The sequence below is a fragment of the Mobula hypostoma genome, chromosome 7 (assembly GCF_963921235.1).
Source record: "Mobula hypostoma chromosome 7, sMobHyp1.1, whole genome shotgun sequence".
In the NCBI taxonomy this organism is placed as follows: Eukaryota; Metazoa; Chordata; class Chondrichthyes; order Myliobatiformes; family Myliobatidae; genus Mobula; species Mobula hypostoma.
In genome coordinates this window covers 49,397,887-49,412,673 of record NC_086103.1, presented here as the reverse complement: position 1 = coordinate 49,412,673, position 14,787 = coordinate 49,397,887, and positions in this window count along the sequence as shown.

Here is a 14,787-nt window from a genome sequence, read left to right as displayed (position 1 = left end):
CAAAAATGATTCCCGGTTTGAATGGCTTGTCATATGAAGATCATTTGATGGCTCTGGGCCTTTGCTCACCAAAATTCAGAAGAATGAGGGGTGACCTCATTGAAACATATTGAATGGTAAAAAGCCTTGATAGAGTGGATGTGGAGACGATGTTTCCTATGGTGGGAGAGATTAAGACCAGAGGACACAGTTTCAGAATAGAGGGGTGTCCTTTTAGAATGGACATCGAGGAATTTCTTTCGCCAGAGAATGGTGAATCTGTAGAATTCATTGTCACAGGCAGCTGTGGAATCCAAGTCTGTCTGTATATTTAAGGCTGAGGTTGATAGATCATTGAATGGTCAGGGCATGAAGGGATACAGGGAGAAGGCAGGAGATGGGGGCTTAGAGGAAAATTGGCTCTGCCATGATGAAATGGCAGAGCAGACTCGATGGGCCAAATGGCCTAATTCTTCTCCTATGTCTTATAGTCTTTTGTTTCTTGAGTTTCCTGAGTCTTGTGTGTCAATGGGTTGTGCATCTGTGATCTCTCTACAATCTTTTTCCTCTAAGTCGCATGGAGTGTTTGGTGGTCTGTAATATAACTCCATTAACATTGTCGTTCCTTTCTTATTCCTCAGTTCCACTTAAAGAATCTCATAGACAAGTTCTCCAGTTAGGCCTGATTGAACACATGACATGATAAGAGCCCATAGTGTTACCAGAAAGATACTAACATTTATAGAGTATTAGCTTATTGGCAAGAGGCAGAGTGAGAATAAAGAGAGCCCTTTTCTGGTCGGTTAACAGTGACTAGTAGTGTTCCACTGGGGTCAGACTTGGGATCTCTTCTTTTTATGTTATATGACCAAGTTTGCAGATGATACAAAGATAGGTGGAGGGGCAGGTAGTTTAGAGGAAGCAGGGAGGCTGCAGAGAAATTTAGACAGATTAGGAGAATGGACAATGAGGTGGCAAATGGAATACAGTGTCAGGAAGTGTATGAATATACAAAACTATCAGGGGTATAGATAGGGTAAATGCAAGCGGGCTTTTTCCACAGAGGCGGGTGAGACTACAACTAGTGGTCATGGGTTAAGGGTGAAAGGTGAAATGTTTAAGGGGAACATGGGGGGAAACATTCACTCAGAAGGTGGTAAGAGTGTGGAACAAGCTGCCAGCACAAATGATGGATGTTATTTTGATTTCAACGGTTAAGAGAAGTTGGTAGGTACGTGTTTTGGCACGGAATAGATGGGCCAGTGGACCTGTTTCTACAATTCTATGAATCTACAAGGTATAGTGTAGTAATAGTTATTATTTGAAATATTAATCCAGAAAGTGTTATTTTAAGATCACAATAACATTTAGAAAATCTGGATTCAACTTTTAGAAAGTTCTAAAATGAATTCAAACTTTAAAAGCAGCACTAATATCCTGCAGAGAAGAGAACTTGCCGTTCTTACCTAATATGGCTAGTGTAACTCCAATTTTGAAAATAATCTAGGTTAAAATCTTTGACTGGGAAAAATGGAAAAATTTCAAGGAAATTATCAAGCCATTGATCAAAGGGGGAACGTGAAATCACATCCTGGCTACAAGTTCTTAGTTAAACTACAATGATGGACAGTTTGTTGGACTCTTCTCCAAAGGACAGTTCGTTTACAAAGGCACACACTTAACAGATGTCTGAATAACTTCACTCAATTGTTTAAGGAAATAATGACATTGAAAAAGACGATGCATTTAATGTAGCTAGAAGACATTCAAATTGTTTTCCATTTTCAGGAGTCAAAAACGAAGAAATGCAGCTAGGCTGCAAAAACATCTACGTATGTTGAACCTTCAAAAGTGAAATATTCAGTGAATAAAATGCTGTTAGCATTAATTTCTATAATCAAAACTATTTGTTTATTTATAAATATTTTCATACCACTGTTATTACCATGAAGTAGCACCTGTAGAGGCAAAAAGGTAGTCAATATTTCAGGTAGTGGGTAGATAACCAAAATAAAACTGAGAAGGAAGTGTGAGACTGATTTGAGGAAGGAGAAGATGAGTGGATGCAGCAGCTGGCAAAATGGGGAGTATTGACACGGGTTGGTGCGTGACAAGAGAGAATGGATAAGGAAAATAATGCTGGACAGAAGAAGGTAGCACTGAAGGATGATAAGTAGAACCACATATGGGAGGGATGAAAGGCAGATGGAATCTGATGGGGTGGGGGAATAGGAAAGATAGGCTATGGGAGAAGAAAACCAAATTGATAGATGTGTTGGTTATTTCCCTTTCCTATCAGTCCGCCAGGGTTCTCACTTTTTTCATACTTTCCATATTTCCACTCCTATCCCACCTCCACCTAGTTACCTATATTTATTACCTTTCACCATCTAGACTGTTTGCTCATCACCCACACTCCTATCCATCTGTGTTTCATCTTGCTTGGCCTACACTTCATATCCCCTGCCCTATCTGGTTCTATGTGCCCACCAATCCTCTCTTATTTGATTCAACTTATTACCATCCAGTCTCAATGTACACCTCCAACTCCAAAATGGCTCCACCAGCCCTATTTTTCTTCACACACTCTCTCTCTCTCTCTCTCCCTACCTTGCTTCAACTGCTCACCACCCACACTGGTTACCCTACAGACCCAGTCTCATCACTTGCGTTCACCTCTTTATACTGGTCATCTTCCCTCTACATTCTCAGTCCTGATATCAGGTCTCAACCTAAAATGTTCACATTCCTCTGTCTCCACAGATGCTGCCTGACCTGCTGAGTTTGTTTATCTTTACTCCAGATTTCAGCATCTGCAATCTCTTGCATCTCTTTTTCCATTTCTCATAGCTCAGCTTTATGCTTTTACACAGATGTTAAGCATAACTGTAATCTACAAACTTCACAGCTGTTGGGAGCTTTCAGGAATTGCTGAAACCTTGTTGTGTATCATTCTGAACTGCCAAAGTGCACCTGATAGGATTGCCTTTAAAATATGAAATATAGTCAACAGAATTATCAGTTTCACAACTTTTTAGAATAGTCATCGAAAACTACAGCACAGGAACAGGTCCCTCAGCCCATTTAGTCAGTGTGGAACCATTTAAACTGCCTAGTCCCATCGACCTGCACCCAACCCATAGACCTCCATATCCATCCAATCCAGATACCTGTCCAAACTTCTCTTGAACATTCAAATCAAAATCACTTCTGCTGTAGCTTGTTCCATAGTCACGCCATTCTCAAAGTGAAGATGTTACTCCTCATGTTCCCCTTAAACATTTCACCTTTCACCCATAATCCATGACATTCAGTTGTAGTCTCGCCCAAGCTCAGTGGAAAAAAAAGCCTACTTGCGTTTACTCTATCTATACCATTCATAATTTTGTATACATCTATCAAATCTCCTCTCAATCTCCTATGTTCTAAGGAATAAAGTTCTAACCTATTCAATCTTTCCTTATAACTTAGGTCCTCCAGTCCCGGCAACATCCTAAATTTTCTCTGTACTCTTTCAACCTTTTTACTGTATTTATTTCCAGTAGATAGGTGACCAGATTGTTGATATAGATGACAAGCAACATGAGACCCAGCACCAACCCCTGAGGCACTCTACTCATCACAGGCCTCCAGTCAGAGAGGCATCCATTTACTATCACTCTCTGGCTTTTCCTGCAAAGGCAATGTCTAATCGAGTTTATTGTATCGTCTTGAATGCCAAGCAACTGAACCTTCCATGTGTGACCTTGTCAAATGCCTTTCTGAAGTCCATGTAGACAACATCCATAGCCTTGCCTTTATCAACTTTTCTGGTAACATCCTCGAAAAATGTTGTAAGATTGGTTAGAAACAACCTACCACACACAAAGTCATGCTGACTATCCGTAATAAATCTCTATCTAGTACTCATATATCTGGTGTCTAAGAATACTTTCCAATAATTTTCCCGCGACTGATGTCAGGCCTATAATTTCCTGGTTTATTCTTAGAGCCTTTCTTAAACAATGGAACAATATTAGCTAACCTCCAGTCCTCTGGTACCCCACCTATCACTAAGGATGATTTAAATATCTCTGCTAAGGCCCCTGCAATTTCCGCACCTGACTCTCACAGGGTCTTGGAGAGCACCTTGTCAGGCTCTGGGTATCTGTCCACCCCTTTTGCCCGAAGACAACAAACACCTCCTCCTCTGTAATCTGTATAGGGTTCTTGATGTTGCTGCTGATTTGCTTCACTTCAGATACAAATGCAAAACATCCATTTACGATCTCCCCCATCTCTTTTGGGCACCACCATAGATTATCCTGCTAATCTTCCAGAGGACCAATTTTGAACCTTGCAATCCTTTTGCTCTTAACCTATCTGTAGAAGCCCTTAGGACTTTCCTTCACTTTGTCTGCTAGTGCAACTTTGTGCCTTCTTTTCTCTTGCGTTTCTTATACTCCTGAAACATCTCATTTTGCTCGCACCAGTCTACACCTACTATGTACCTCCTTTTTTTTCTTAACCAGGCCCTCAGTATCTCTCAAAAAGCAGCTTCCATATTTATTCTGATATGCAAGCTTTGTACTCTCAAAACTTCACTTTTGAAGGCTTCCCACTTTCCAAGTACACCTTTACCAGAAAACAGTCTACCCCATTCCACACTTGCCAGGTTCTTTTTGATACCATCAGAATTGACCTTGCTCCAATTTAGAACCTTAACCCAAGGACCGGACATATCTTTTTTCTATAATTACCTTGAAACTAATGGCATTATGATCACTAGTTACAATGTGTTCCTTTACACACATCTCTATCACATACCAGAACGAGGGGTCACAGTTTGAGGATAAAGGGGAAGCCTTTTAGGACCGAGATTAGGAAAAACTTCTTCACACAGAGAGTGGTGAATCTGTGGAATTCTCTGCCACAGGAAACAGTTGAGGCCAGTTCATTGGCTATATTTAAGAGGGAGTTAGATATGGCCCTTGTGGCTAAGCTAAAGGATCAGGGGTTATGGAGGGAAGGCTGGTACAGGGTTCTGAGTTGGATGATCAGCCATGATCATACTGAATGGCGGTGCAGGCTCGAAGGGCCGAATGGCCTACTCCTGCACCTATTTTCTATGTTTCTATGTTTCCACCCTGTCTCATTCCCTGATAGGAGATCGAATATTGCACTGTCTCTCATTGGAACGCGTATGTAAAGTTTACGGAATCTTTTCTGGACACATTCAAAAACTTCTATCCCATCTATTCCTTTTACAATACGGGAATCCCAGTCAATATGTGGAAAGTTAAAATGACCTACTTTCACAGTCTTATGTTTCTTGCAACAGTCGTCAATCTCTCTACAAATTTGATCCTTTAAATCCCGCGGACTGTTGGGTGGCCTATAGTTTAGCCCCAATAACGTGGTCATACCTTTCTTATTCCTCAGTTCCACCCGTAAAGCCTCACTAGACAAGTTCTTGTGTTTGCGTTCTTCAGCCTTTCCTGTCTGAGCACTCCCATGGCATTTTCACTGATTATTATATTAACCCCACCCCTCCCTCTTTAATCCCTCCCACTCTATCACGTCTAAAGCAACAGAGCCCGGAATATTCAGCTGCCAGGCCTGCCGCTCCCGAAACCAAGTCTCACTAAGGGCTACAATATCCTAATTCTGTGGGATAATCCATGCCGTGTGTTCATATTCCTTTCCTGCAATACTTCTTCAACAAGTATATGTGCAACTCAGAACATTAGTCTATTATAAACTTTTTACTTCCTGACTTTGTCTGAGGTCTCAACAACATCTGTCTCCTTTATCACTCTGCTATCTGTTCTGGCATTCAGATCTCTCCCCGCCCCCCCCCCCCACCACCACCACCACCGCTGCAACTCCAGTTTAAAAACCCCTGTGCAGAATGTATTTTAAACAAGTTTATTCAGCTCTTCTATAATCATTAGGTTTGTTCCAGTTTTTAATATTGTATTTCAACTGGTAATGTTCAAAATATTTTGACAAATCTCTTTATCTTGTTTGAGATCAATGAAGTATCCATAAATTAATCTTTCAATGTACCGTAGGTATTCATTAAGCAAGCAGATGTATCACCTGGATGTTTCTAAAATTCCTTGTTACTACTTTAGGTGGAGTAAAGCATTAATGTTCTAATAATAAATAACGTCATCCTGTAACACTTATTGCAGTTATTTTTTATACAAATGCACACTCGCTGTACTGAGATTCAAAATTCTATGCGCTCACAGTTGAGCTAAGTATCACAAAAGATTAAAATAGTTATTTTCCATGCCTGCAGTGGCAGAGGGATTATTGGAATGTTATCGCATAATATTTCGCGATGGTTCTACACTGAGAAAGACACAATGAAATCTATGATGCATAAAATCAAGAGTGTATCTCTTCAAGAGGCCACACAAACCTTATGGAAGCTTGCAGAGGTAATTTTAAATTCATAAAATGGGTGGGTTGAAGCATCCAAAATGTTTAAAATTCAAAGCATCTCAAATCTGAATCCAACATGTCTCAAATTGAACTAATCTCACTGCTTTAGAGGCTGAATTGGGAGGAGCAACCAACCTGCTCCTGAGATGGACATAACTTATTTAAGTATTTTTATGAAGTGGATTGCTTCAGATTCCTCTTAAATTTTGTGTGTGTTGGTCAGTTGTCCAATGTGTTCCAAAGATGTGTATTGATTGCTTTGCTATTATCCCTATTGTAAAATTCGGACTGATTTGTCCATAATAACTTTAGGACTTCTCCAACTGTGCACAATCATTTTCTAGAAATACATAAATTTAATTGGCTTTGGCGAGGACTGATGTATCTTTGCTTGCATTGTCAGCAATTTTGACTTTGCACCTACGTTTCAATTTTTAAGTTGTCTGTATGTTTCTAAATTATAAGATTTTAAAAAGTAAAACTTTGTTTCCCATTTATTTATATCTTGCAACTTAGAAATTGGTCTATAAGTCACTTTTCTGTTTCATTTAATGGGGTTAAAAGAAAGTTGTGTGTCATCTTAACACTATTTTATACGTGCCATAAGAATCATTATCTTTAATTGTAAGGTTTGCTGAATAATATTGTCAAGCTTCCCTATAAAACAACTTACTGTGTCAGTTTTAGTATGTGCTACATCACAAAATCTTGCAGCTCCTGGCACTTGGCGGCATAGCTGTGACTTTGGCAGCCTATTCCTGAAGGAAAGTGTACTCGTCAAGCTTATCGAAGCAGCATGTCTGTCTTCCACTTGCCCCTTTCAAGAATTGATGCATCAATGATGAAGGAAGGATAGGAGATCTCTCCCAGGCCAAGAACAGCATCTTCAGAAGGTTGCAGAGACTCTCCGCAGCAGCAACCATTCACTTCTCATGGGTGCGTTATTGGACAAGAAAATGTCACTGGAGCACGTAGAAGATAGAAGTGTTGGGCAGGATCAATATCGAGCAATGGAAAGAAATATTCTGTTTGAGAAGTCTGTTATGGGTTTTTGAAAGCAAGAAGCTGCATATGTTGGAAATCTAAAATAGAAAATACTAAAAATAATCAACAGGCCAGGCAGCATCAGTAGAGAGAGATAATGCTGATAGGTTGAACTGATGATCACTTCAACAGGAGTTTGAAAGGTGAGCCAACATGTTTTAAGTTGCAGAGATAGTTTTGAAGAAAGCAAGGGAAACATTTGTGATACAGTGGGATTAATGAGACAGTGATTGTGTCAGATGAGTGAGGATGTTGAAAGCTTATTAATAAGAGCTGATATATGTCTGAAATATAAACATACAATAAATAAGGAGAGCAGAAGTGTTTTAGAAATGAGATGTAGAACACTACAGTCGCTAAAGTCATAGTCATAGTCATACTTTATTGATCCCGGGGGAAAATGGTTTTCATTACAGTTGCACCATAAATAATTAAATAGTAATAAAACCATAAATAGTTAAATAGTAATATGTAAATGATGCCAGGAAATAAGTCCAGGACCAGTCTATTGGCTCAGGGTGTCTGATCCTCCAAGGGAGGAGTTGTAAAGTTTGATGGCCACAGGCAGGAATGACTTCCTATGACGCTCTGTGTTGCATCTCGGTGGAATGAGTCTCTGGCTGAATGTACTCCTGTGCCCACCCAGTACATTATGTAGTGGATGGTAGACATTGTCAAAGATGGCATGCAACTTAGACAGCATCCTCTTTTCAGACACCACTGTGTCTAAAAATCTGAAATAAGCGAGAATGCTTTGACCTCTCAACAGGTCAGATAGCATCAGACACTTTGTTGTTCAATAAGATAATAATACAACTTTCCTGAGGTATTCTCTCTCTGCCCTCTGCAGATAAATTTCAAAAATCTATCTACCTCAGCTTTGAACCATCTCTTGGACTATCTTCACTCGCCTCTGCACTGATCTGACTCTGCAGTCTATGGACTCGCTTTCTGGGATTCTGAAGCTCATGTTCATGTGTTATTCCTTTACTTTTATAAATTATTTGCACAATTTGTCCTCTTCTGCACATTGGATGTTAGTCAGTCTTTTATGTGTATGTGTGGATTCTATTGTACTTCTTTGTTTTCCCACGGGCACCTGATGAAAATAAACCTGAAGGTTGTATATTACTTTGATAATAGATTTACTTTGAACTTTGAAAACGTTCAAGATTTCAGCTTCCAGGTTTCTGAGTCAATGAATTCAGACTCAGTCTATTGAGAAGAAATTCTTCTTCATCTCCCTTTCAAATGGGTGGGCCTTTGAAACAATGTGTTCTGTACCTCCACAAGAAGAAATGCTGACCATAAATAATTAGAATCTGCAAAACAGCCAGCCGGAATGAGCTCACGTGTGGAAGCAGACAAACCAAATGTCTTCTTATTCTTGCGTGTGGTCAAAGGAATGAAGGCTGCGACTTTGTGAAACTGTCCTCATGGTCATCATCCTTCTTGCTCTGATTAAACCATCCCTAAGCAATTGAAAGTGGACACAACCACCTGTTGATGATCTGACAACCCTAAGACTATATCCAAATAAGAAGCAGTTGGTAGGTTATGTAGAAATGGCAAGCAGGTAGAAAGACCAACCTGTGATCTGAAGTAGCCTAAACTGACTGTTTGGCTGACCTGTTTAAACTGGTTGGAACTGACCTAATTCAGAGAGAACAAAGAATGTGACATGAGGCACTTATCTGGTTGGACAACAATAAAGTAATACTGCTTTTAGCTTGTGTCAGATCCAGCCAGATAAGCCTGAAATGAAAACAAAAAAGTTCAATCTGATAAGAAAGAATTTTGAGTGTAGAAGTGAAAATACTGAAGATCAACCATTACAAAAGCAGATAACTCCTTGTTGGAAACATTAGGATCAAGAGGAATGCCAAGCAGTATGAACTCTTATTCCTGGGTATCAGCTTCTCTATTCTTTAACTGTTCATGGAGGGTCAAAAAAAATGCATATACATACTTAGTTTCACATGCCATGCATGTTTTAATTGAACCAATAAAGGTAGTCAGTTAATACAGGTTCCTTCTGTGCCAAATCAACTATTGTTGTTGAAGGTGACTACGTGCAACAAAGACATCCTCTCAGCATTTAGCCCATCAGGCCCTGTAATAACACTTACACATTTGACTAGATTGCCTCTCATACTTCTACATTCCAGTGAGTAATGTCCTAACCTTTTCATCCTTTTCTCATAAACTAATTGTTTGATACCTACAATTTTCCAGGTTGCTTTCAAGATTATAAGACCGTAAGATATAGGAGCAGAATTAGGCCATTTGGCCCATCGACTGTTCTCTGCCATTTCAACATGGCTGATCCATTTTTCCTCTCAGCCCCAGTTTCCTGCCTTCTCCCAGTATCCCTTCATGTCCTGACCAATTAAGAATTTATCAACTGCTGCCTTAAATATACACAAACACTTGGCCTCCAAAGCTGCCTGTGGCAAAGAATTCCATAGATTCACCACTCTCTAGCTAAAGAAATTCCTCCTCATCTCCATTCTAAAAGGACACCCCTCTATTATGAAGCTGTGTCCTCTGATCTTAGACACTCCCACCATAGGAAACATCCTCTCCACTCTCTATCAAGGCCTTTAACCATTCAATAGGTTTCAATGAAGTCATCCCTCATTCTTCTGCATTCTAGTGAATACAGGCCCAGAGCCATCAAACACTCTTCATATGACAAGCCTTTCAATCCTAGAATCATTTTCGTGAACCTCCTTTGAATCCTCGCCAGTTTCAGTACATCCTTTCTAAGATAAGGGGCTCTAAACTGCTCACAATACTTCAAGTGAGGCCTTATCAGTGCTTTATAAAGTCTCAACATTACATCCTTGCTTCTGTATTCTAGTTCTCAAAATGAATGCTAATATCGCATTTGCCTTCCTCACCACAGACTCAACCTGCAAATCATCCTTTAGGGAATCCTATACTAGGACTCCCAAGTCCCTTTGCACTACATATTTTTTTAATTTTCTTTCCATTTTGAAAATAATCTACCTTTTTATTCCTTCTACTAAAGTGCATGACCACACACCACCAACACTGTATTCCATCTGCCACTTCTTTGCCTATTCTCTTAATCTGTCTTTATCTTTCTGTAACCTTTCTACTTCCTCAAGACTACCTCCCCCTCAACCTACCTTCATATTGTCCATAAATTTTACAATAAAGCCATCAAGTCCATCATTCAGGTCATTAACATAAAACATAAAAAGAAGTGTGCTCAACCCAGACCCAGACCCAGGTGGAAAACCACTAGTCACCGGCAGCCAACTAGAAAAGGCTCCCTTCCTTTTTTTGCCTCCTGACAATCAGCCACAGCTTTATCCATGTTAGTGTCTTTCCTGTAAAACTAAAGGCTCTTAACTTGTTAAGCAGCCTCATGTGTCACCTTGCCAAAGGCCTTCTGAAAATCCAAGTCCACAACATCAACCAATTATCTCCTGCCTATCATTTCTTCAAAGAATTCCAACAGACAAGATCTTCCCTTCAGGAAACCATACTGACTTTGGCCTATTTTATCATGTACCTTCAAGTACCCTGAAACCACATCCTTTACAATAGATTCCAACATCTTCCCAACCTCTGAGGTCAGACTAATTGATCTATAATTTCCTTCTTTCTGCCTCTGTATTATATCCTTCTTTGTTTAAAGGGAACAAATCTGTTCGCTCTTCTCTATACCTGGCCTCGCAGGTGCCTTCTAAAGTTAAAGATTTCCCTGTATTTCTACTCCAATTCTCTTGAAATGAAAGCCAGCATCCTATTAGACTCCCCAATTGCTATCTGGTGTCATAATCATACCACACAGAAACAAGCCTTTCATCCCATCAACACACATAAAAATTGCTGGTGAATGCAGCAGGCCAGGCAGCATCTCTAGGAAGAGGTACAGTCAACGTTTCAGGCCGAGACCCTTCATCAGGACTAACTGAAAGAAGAGATAGTAAGAGATTTGAAAGTGGGAGGGTGAGGGGGAGATCCGAAATGATAGAAGAAGACAGGAGGGGGAGGGAAGGAGCCAAGACCTGGACAGTTGATTGGCAAAAGGGATATGAGAGGATCATGGGACCGGAGGCCTAGGGAGAAAGAAAAGGGGAAGCGGGGGAAGACCAGAGGATGGGCAAGGTGTATAGTGAGAGGGACAGAGGGAGAAAAAGGAGAGAGAGAAAAAGAATGTGTGTATATAAATAAATAAATAATGGATAGGGTACAAGGGGGAGGTGGGTCATTAGCAGGTTTGTTCATGCCATCAGGTTGGAGGCTATCCAGACGGAATATAAGGTGTTGTTCCTCCAACCTGAGTGTGGCTTTGTCTTTACGGTAGAGGAGGCCGTGGATAGACATATCAGAATGGGAATGGGACGTGGAATTAAAATGTGTGGCCACTGGGAGATCCTGCTTTCTCTGGCGGACAGAGTATCATTCCATCTACACTAATCACATTTGCCCACTCAATGTTTGTATCCTTCTGTGCCCTGACCAATGAAGGCAAACATCTCATATCCTGTCTTCACCGCATTATCTGCTGGTGTTGCCACTTCTAGGGAACTACTGTCTTGAACTCAAGGTGTCTTTGTTCAACAACGGTTCAAAGTGCACTGTGATTTATTGTGAATGTCCTATCCTGTTTTACCTTCCCAAAATGCATTATCTTGCATTTGTCAGGAATAAGTTCCATATGCAAACCAACTTTTTCTTTTCAGCTCTATATCCTGCTGTAGCCTTAGAAAACTTTACTCATTATCCACAACTGCAGACTCGCTAATCATACCTTCTACACCCACATGCAATCATTAATATACATCACAAACAGCAAAGGTTCCAGCACCAATTCCTGTGGTGTAAAATGGATTGAAGACATCCTTTTGGAAAAGCAACCTTCCAGCACTGCCGTCCACTTCACCAATTTCAGATCCTATTAGCCAGCTCACCTTAGATCAGAATCCAGCTTATCGCTGATATATCATGAAATGTGTTATTTTGAAGCAGCAGGACAATTCAATATGTAAGAAATTTCTGTAATTTTCAATAATGGGTATAGAAGAAATAAAGAGTGACATGGTAGTGTAGCATTTACTGTAACCTTATTACAGCAGTGACCTGGATTCAATTCTGCCACAGTCTGGAAGGAGTTTTATGTTCTCCCCATGACTAGGTTTCCTTCAGGCATTCAGGTTTCCTCCCCTATTCCAAAGATGTACGGGTTAGTGGGTTAATTGATGACATGGTGCAATTGGGCTGTGTTGGCTCGTTGGCCTGTCTGCTTTCGTCCATTATCTCTAAATAAATAAGTTTGTGCGAAAAGAAAGCCAAATAGTGAGGTCGTGTTCACGAGCCATTCAGAAATCTGCTGGAGGAGGAGAAGAAGCTGTTTCTCAACCGTTAAGTGCGTGCCTCCTGACACCAGTACCTCTTTCCTGATGGTAATAATCAGAAGATAGAGGGTGGTGAGGGTCTTTAGTGATGGATGCTGCCTTCCTGAGGCAGTGCCTTTGAAAACGTCCCTGATTGTGGGAAGGCTGAATGCACAACCCTCAGCAGCTTTTTTTATGTGCATTGGCAATGCCCATACCAGACAGTAATGCTACCACTCAGAATGCTCTCCACATTTTAAGGCATCCATTAGTCTTGAGAAACCATGGATTTACGTCTGAAAAGTCTTCACTCTCCAGGGCACAGGCCTGGGCAAGGTTGTGTGGAAGACCGGCAGTTTCCCATACTGCAAGTCTCCCCTCTCCACAACACCGATGTTGTCCAAGGGAAGGGCAAGGGCCGATACAGCTTGGCACCAGTGTCGTCGCAGAGCACTGTGTGATTAAGCGCCTTGTTCAAGGACACAACACGCTGCCTTGGCTGGGGCTTGAACTCATGACCTTCAGATCGCTACTCAAATGCCTTAACCACTTGGCCATGTGCCCACACGTTCCCCACATTACATCTGCAGAAATTTCATAAAGTCTTTGCTGATATACCGGATCTCCTCAAACTTCTGATGAAATATAGCTGCTGGTGTATTCTCTTCAGAATTGCATCAATATATTGGGCCCAGTATAGACCTTCAGAGGGACATTGACACCTAAGAAGTTGAAACTGTTTTACTCTTCCATTGTCAACACTTCAATGAGGACCGGTATGTGTTCTCTCGCCTTCCCCTTCCTGAAGTCCACAATCGATTCTTTCATTTTACTGGTGTTGAGTGCAAGATAGTTATTGCAATACCACTGAGCCTGCTGATCTCTTTCAGTCATTTAGGTTTCCTCATCACCATCTGAGATTCTGCCAACGACAGTCGTGTCATCAGCGAAATCATAGATGGTGTTTGATCTGTGCATAGCTACACAGTCATGAGTGAAGAGAGATCGGACAAGTATTGAGTATAAGAGCTGGAATGTTATGATGAGGTTGCATAAGGCATTGGTGAGGCCAAATCTGGAGTATTGTGTTCAGTTTTGGTCACCGAATTACAGGAAGGATATAAATAAGGTTGAAAGAGTGCAGAGAAGGTTTACAAGGATGTTGCCGGGACTTGAGAAACTCGGTTACAGAGAAAGGTTGAATAGGTTAGGACTTTATTCCCTGGAGCGTAGAAGAATGAGGGGAGATTTGATAGAGGTATATAAAATTATGATGGGTATAGATAGAATGAATGCAAGCAGGCTTTTTCCACTGAGGCAAGGGGAGAAAAAAAACCAGAGGACATGGGTTAAGGGTGAGGGGGGAAAAGTTTAAAGGGAACATTAGGGGGGGCTTCTTCACACAGAATGGTGGGAGTATGGAATGAGCTGCCAGACGAGGTGGTAAATACGGGTTCTTTTTTAACATTTAAGAATAAATTGGACAGATACATGGATGGGAGGTGTATGGAGGGATATGATCCGTGTGCAGGTCAGTGGGACTAGGCAGAAAATGGTTCGGCACAGCCAAGAAGGGCCAAAAGGCCTGTTTCTGTGCTGTAGTTTCTATGGTTCTATGGTTCTAAGTAGCTAAGCATGCATCCTTGCGGTGGGCCTATGATTGTCAGCAAGGAAGAGATGTATTTTTGTTTCCAATCTCCTGATGAAGTCAAGAATCCAGTTGCAGAGGGAGGTACCAGGACCCAGGTTTTGAAGCTAGTTGATCTGTACTGATGGGATGATTGTGCTGAACATTGAACTGCAATCAATAAACAGAAGCCTGATGAAAATATTGCTGTTGTCCAGATGGTCCAAGGCCAAGTGGAGAGCATCCGCTGTAGACCTATTGCGGCGGTAGGCAAACTGCAGCGAGTCCAGGTAACAAATAATGCTTGCCATGCCCAATATCTCAAACTAGTTG